Here is a 6,113-nt window from a genome sequence, read left to right as displayed (position 1 = left end):
ACCTAGAAAAATTTTAATTACTTGTGAAAGAAAATTAAATTAAATGCAAGGCTAAGCATATAAACCTTAGAAAATTAAATAAATCTAATTAAATTTATTATTAAATATTGAAATTTAAATTAGTGTGTTACATCATCACAGGTCAACTCTGAAGATGAGTCCAGCCTTGCGCTAAAGGCACAACTACTCGCTCGCTCGAGTAAGTTTTGGATACTTTCAAAATTTGTCCTACTTGGGTAACCCGACGGGGTTCATCCTAACCGGTCAATCTTAATAGTTACTCCAGTCTACAAGTTAGACACCGTACTCGCTCGCTCGAGTAGATTATGGATATCTCTATACAGTTTTTTCTATCTGGATAATCCGACGGGATTCATCCTAACTGATCAACTACGGAGGTTACTCCATGGAAACACCCTACTCGCTCGCTCGAGTAGTTTGTATCTCGACTACTTATTCTACAATTTCAGATCAAGTTTCTAAAGATGCATCAATAGGATAAAAACAGTGATTTATACAACAAAAACAAGTATGTACAGATCTAAGGAGCTATTACAGGCAGATCATTCTGCTAGGTTCTTCAGGTTCTCCTTAGCAATCATTCCTGTTTCCTTACAATAGCCCTGGAAATCCTGATCTGATCAATCAGTGGCTATTCCTTTTGCTATTGGAGCTAAATTATGCTGAGGCCAGTAAGACTTTACAACCGCAAGCATGTGCGACAGGTAGTTCTTGGAGGTCACCGTCATGAAGTCAATAATTTTTCTGGGAGCTTCTTCTAAGCGCTTGACCAGAGATCTACTACTCGATGCTTCTTCTTGGGAATCGACCATGTCCACAATCGCTTGAGCTGTGGCTACCAGTCGACATTGATCACTTGATGGACCTATGCAAGGACAAATACTTCAGTGATTTTGTGAAGACTAAAGGCTACCAGGTATACGTCGAATACTTACAAGCCTGGGTAGTCTACAGTTGCTCTTGGAGTTTGGCCCTCTCCTCCTCCAAGCCCTTGACTCGCTGCTTCAATTCCCAAATATCTTGCGTATGCTTCCGGTTAGCTTCATAAAGTTGGTTTCGCATAGTAAGAGCTTGGTCAAGGCATTTGGCGATCTCGGCATTCTTTGGGGCCAAGAGGTCCCGGTTGTCTACGGTCTTATACAAAGCTTGAGACTTCAAAAAAGACCAATTGGCAACATCCTATAAAAAGATGACAAGTCAGAGATCAAAACTACTCAATATAGAGCAAAGGTCGATGGGAGAAGACATACCTTGGTGAATTTGAAGCTCCACTGTATATAATCTGCAAGCTTCTTTACATTCTCCACAGTGAGCAAGGGATCATCAAAGAGCTCCTAGCCCAACTTTTCTTGAGCAGAAGAAGGGAGAGACTGGAAGGGTACTACTCGAACTCCAGGTTTACTCGACCCTCCAACCTCTCCACTAGTAGCAGCAGTGGCAGCAGCGCCATCACTAGTAGTTATAGACAGAGGATCTTGTTTACTAGATGGAGTAGATTTCTCTGCCTCAGGGGCACTTATTTTTAGCGTGCTAGATGTGCCCACTTCTTGGCAGGTTGCGGCATCAGAGCTCTCGATCAACCCGATTATTGGTGAATTAGGGGCTGATCGAGTAGTTGATTCTGGGTCATTCTCTACCCAGTTACGAAAATCTTGGACCTGATACTTTTCATGCTTAGAAAGGTATTGTATCCTGAGCAAGCTGGAATCAGAACAAGATAATTAAAGATTACAATGGATTTAATGGAGAGAGCAAGGCACTTACTGGCCACTGTCTTGACGATGTATTTTTCTCTGCAACAATGATCCAGGGGCTGCCTTCCGCTTCTTATCGTCACCAGACTGGGCGGCATCAATTGGAGATGGAGGCATACAGTACCATGATTTGTAATTCTTCTATAAAAGACCAAGTCTCATCAGAAAAGCAAAGGGAATTACTCTTATGAATTACTCATACAAGTACTCGAAAATGCTTAATGACACTTACCCAAGAATTCTCGGACGGATTGCCTGCCCAGAAGAGCGCAGGAAGAGTCAAGGACTCATCAAAGTTGTCGAGTACTTTGCAGCATCTGTTTACTACTTCAGAACGAGCCATTGGCTCAGGAGTAAATCTGGTCGGATCCTTTGTGCCTTCATATCTAAAGGTGGGATCCTTTCGATACTGCAGGGGTTGTACTCGACGACTCACAAAAGAGAATACCACTGCCCCGGGTAGTTACAAAAGAGATAAGGTACATTCATGCGCTATCCCTTGCCATAGAATCTTCTATGCCTATGAGCAGTCCCGCTACCCCGGGTCTGACAGAGCTCCAACTTTCGGAAAATCCTTTCATGGGCCCACGTGTCATCCAAATTGATGTGGATGATCTTTGTTTGTGTGACATGTGAGCCCTTTGAATGGTTTTCCTAAATGTTGTAGTTTTTTTTTTTGCGAAAAGGAGTATCACTTATATTGAAAAAGAGAGCACAGAACATTCCTTTCTTACAGAAAGGTCCTTGAGTAATATGAAAATTACAACATGGCCCTCCCTGCCACTGTTCACCATCTTCCTCCGAACAGTCTGCCGCTGTTGCTTCACCCAGGCATGAGTAGCGCACCTGATCTTCAACCTTCCATCTTCACCTTTTGAAATCAGAGAGCGCACTCTAATCTTTGGAAGACTGCAAGAGATTCTCAATAAAAGGTCATCAGCCGTCGGCTCCCCATATTCCACCCCTCTTCCGCCTTCATCCACCTTCCTTGAACACCAGGCCGCCACCCCAACACCCAAGAACACAACACCGGAAGCTTGGCCCAGGGACAAGAGCCAGACTGCACCACCCAAGAAGACTCCGACTTCAACCAAGGCAGCACAGACAGGCACAAGACCGATGCAGTCAGCAACTGGCCAGGAACCGTCCGCTCCCACCAACATAGAAGCTAGTGGCCGGAATTCAAATCCGCGGTGCCCAGCCATGCCGGCCACCCGGAAGAACCTTGCAACTCAAGAGAATCATTCCCCTTTCGCAACAAAAGAGAGGCCAACTGACCTCAAGGATATCTCGCCGGAGAAGATGCCCAAACCGCCTCCCTCGCCGGAGAAGATGCACGAGCCTCCGCCATAGCCGGGGAGGATCTTTATTTGCCGGCGAAATAGCTCCATCACGGCCGCTACTCCCGGACACCGAAGCTCCACCATCGACGTCAATGGCAAGCAAAACCTAAATGTAGAAGATAAACTACCTACCCTATATACATCCGGACAGCGAATCCCCGGTCCTCCTCCCTCTCCGGCACCGAAACGGCAGCCGGAGAGGAAGAGGACCGGCGCGGAACCAACACTCGCCTCGCTTCTGCCCTTGTCGCCTGTCTGTACTGTAGAAAGAGATAAGAACGGAACCGTCGAGAGCCTTAAATGTTGTAGTTATTTGTTATAAGGGATCAAAGTAGTTCTGTCCCAGTAGCATGGTCACTTGTTATCTCCAGGTTCTCAACTGGAAAATAACATTTAACTTTCAACTCACTTTCTAATGGCACAAACGCATGGTGTGAATTTACTGTCAATGTCTTTAGTGAGCTTAGTATTGCAAGGTGCTTTAGCTCCACATGCGGGCTGTTTTTTATATTCAAACCCTACAAATCAGCTAAATTACTGATAACTAACGCCTCATCTAGGGTGTGCCATTGTGAAGCTTACATAAGTCGAAGCTAAACAGGATTTGTCAGATGCTTGAGAAAAAACTTGGACCAAAATGCCCATCGGGAACAATATATCTTAGTGTTAAGTTCAGGGGCAGTTTGGGACGACTTATCTAAACATCTTTAAATAAGGGGAGATGATGATTTTTCAGACAACTCTTGCACCTTATTTTCATTTGCAACAATTTAGGCTAGGGTTAAAGCTTAATGGTCTAGAAGCTAGGTTACGGAGCTAATCATCTTGTTTAGCAAAATCTCAAAAGAGAGGGAGGATAATGGGTGGTGCCCTGGTCTTGTACGTGAATACGCTCATGGCGAATGAACCAATACATTTTTAATAACTATAATCTTGTCTTCCTCATGTGTTTTTCTTTCTTTGATTTTCATGGTCTTTTTTTTGTGAATGTTGTGTTCTTCACTTGTGGCTGCAATTCAGTGCGAAAACTTGTGGAGGATCATGTGCTAGAACATGTAGGAACTTCTCTTGACAATCTTTTGGTACATCCGCCAAACGAGCACCATGGGTTTAAGGATTTGGTGAAGTTGCCTCATGTCACCTAGAGTGGCCTTGGCATCCTGCTATCTATCGCCACACCTGGTGCAGCGACCATTACAACAGAAGCGAGCTCCACTCCTGGTCCCAAACCCATCTCTACAACTGGGTAAGCAACCGGGAGTAAGCATATGGTTGTAGTGGGAGTGGTAGCACAACGGGTTTGGAACTGGAGTGAAGATTATTAAAAAAATAGAAAGCATCGCGCCGAGCCACTCGCACAGCCCGTGCCGTGCCGAGCCGCTCGCACCGTGCTGCCACCTATGCCACGCCGAGTCGCCCGCACCATCCTTACTCTCAGTCCGCCGCACTCATGCCGCCCTTGTTGTACCAAGGAGGGGCGCTGACCGCCGGCATGAGGTGGCGGTACGGCTCGTTGGTATGAGGAGGTGTGTGGAGGGAAGGGTCGCGCGAGGAGGCGGCTTTCACACCCGGTTTCAAGAACAAAACCGAATGCATAGCCATATGTATGCCAGGATCAAGTTTCATACATATAGAGACATTATAAGTGAATAATCAGTAACAGTATCACGTAAAAAAGAATTACAACAATTAAAAGACTATCAGAGTTATACAGCTTATCTTGGAAACGACAGCTTCAACTTCACAGGCAATAGACTGGGGTTGCGTGAGCCTAGAACTCAGCATTATCTTCAAAATGGTTCTCACACCTTTTTCTTCTGAGCAGCAGTAAGCAAGGGTGAGTACACTTATGGTTGGTACTCAGCAAGGCCACAAAAAATAATCAAAATATGATTTACATCCGTCTTTAAGTTTATTAATCTTGTGAGGGTCCAAGCCGCTCATAACCGTGAGCACGGCTGATATATCAGTTTTCACACTGCAGAGGGTACACTTTCACCACAATTCACGTAAAAGTTCCGAAGAACTTTGAACCCAACCACGCTTGTGCTAGATAGGCACAATACCACACTTCCGAGGTGTGATTGCATAGGGACGCTACGAGGCCTTTACAAAGATCCCCTAACAAGTGACAACCCGCTAAGGTTTCAAGCCAAAGCAGAGCATAACCCTCCCTAATGGACAACGCCTTAGTAAAGGCCGCTACCCCAAGAGGACAGGGCTATACCCCATCGATGCATCCCCTCTTGTCCTTTTGGTAAGACTGTCACAAGCTAGAGTTTCAAATTAATCAGCCAAGACCAGAGCCATATAGTATTGTGTTTGTACTATTTTCTTGGGTGGTTCTCCATGTTCCAATTAACACAAAATATTCTTGAAAATAAGCATAGACAGAAGTATGGTTAGGGTCATTTGCCTTTCACCAACGAAAAACTACTCTTATTGCTCTTCACTGCTCTTCAGCTTTTGCTCACTTACAATTCTTGATTCTTCGAGCTTCAACAACGATCCTTCTACTCGAAGCAATCACCGAGCAAACATACAAAGCAAACAACAAGTATAGCTAAGAACAATACACCAGAACAAAAGAAAGACTTTAAAAGAACGCACTAAAGGATAGGGCTCGTTGCTACGGTTACGCTAGCGCAAGAAATGCAGAAAACGAAGCTACGGTTGAAAAAAAACAGCTATCGGAAGATTTGCGTTAACAAAGAAACTACGAGCTTCATTTGTATTAATTAGAAACCACATGTAAAGGACATTTAAAAGAAATATCCTTTATTATAATTAACTCACATTATATTTGTATTTTATATCAACGAAGTAAAACCTAGTCAAATTTTATATGTAATTTTCTACGTGGAAATTATCAAATTAAACAATTAATTAGAGAACAGATATGTGAGAGCATCTAAATGCATAACTTTATATAATTCTTGTTGAACTAACAAATTAAATTGAAACACATTTGTGTTAATATTTAATCAAGTTAACA

General features: G+C 43.8%; 1 long non-coding RNA gene across 1 annotated transcript; it reads right to left on the bottom strand.

Annotated features, from left to right (window-relative positions):
• Positions 1-231: 231 nt before the first annotated feature.
• Positions 232-3,327, bottom strand: LOC120660360. Its single transcript, XR_005669554.1, has 3 exons — positions 2,008-3,327; positions 1,272-1,916; positions 232-1,200 (listed from the first exon to the last, which is right to left on the bottom strand). It is a non-coding gene; the product is annotated as an uncharacterized LOC120660360 (long non-coding RNA).
• Between the last annotated feature and the right edge of the window lie 2,786 nt (positions 3,328-6,113).

This window comes from Panicum virgatum, chromosome 2N (genome assembly GCF_016808335.1).
Source record: "Panicum virgatum strain AP13 chromosome 2N, P.virgatum_v5, whole genome shotgun sequence".
NCBI classification, from domain to species: domain Eukaryota; kingdom Viridiplantae; phylum Streptophyta; class Magnoliopsida; order Poales; family Poaceae; genus Panicum; species Panicum virgatum.
Note: the sequence above shows the minus strand (reverse complement) of the source record. Positions and strands in the feature narration are given on the sequence as shown.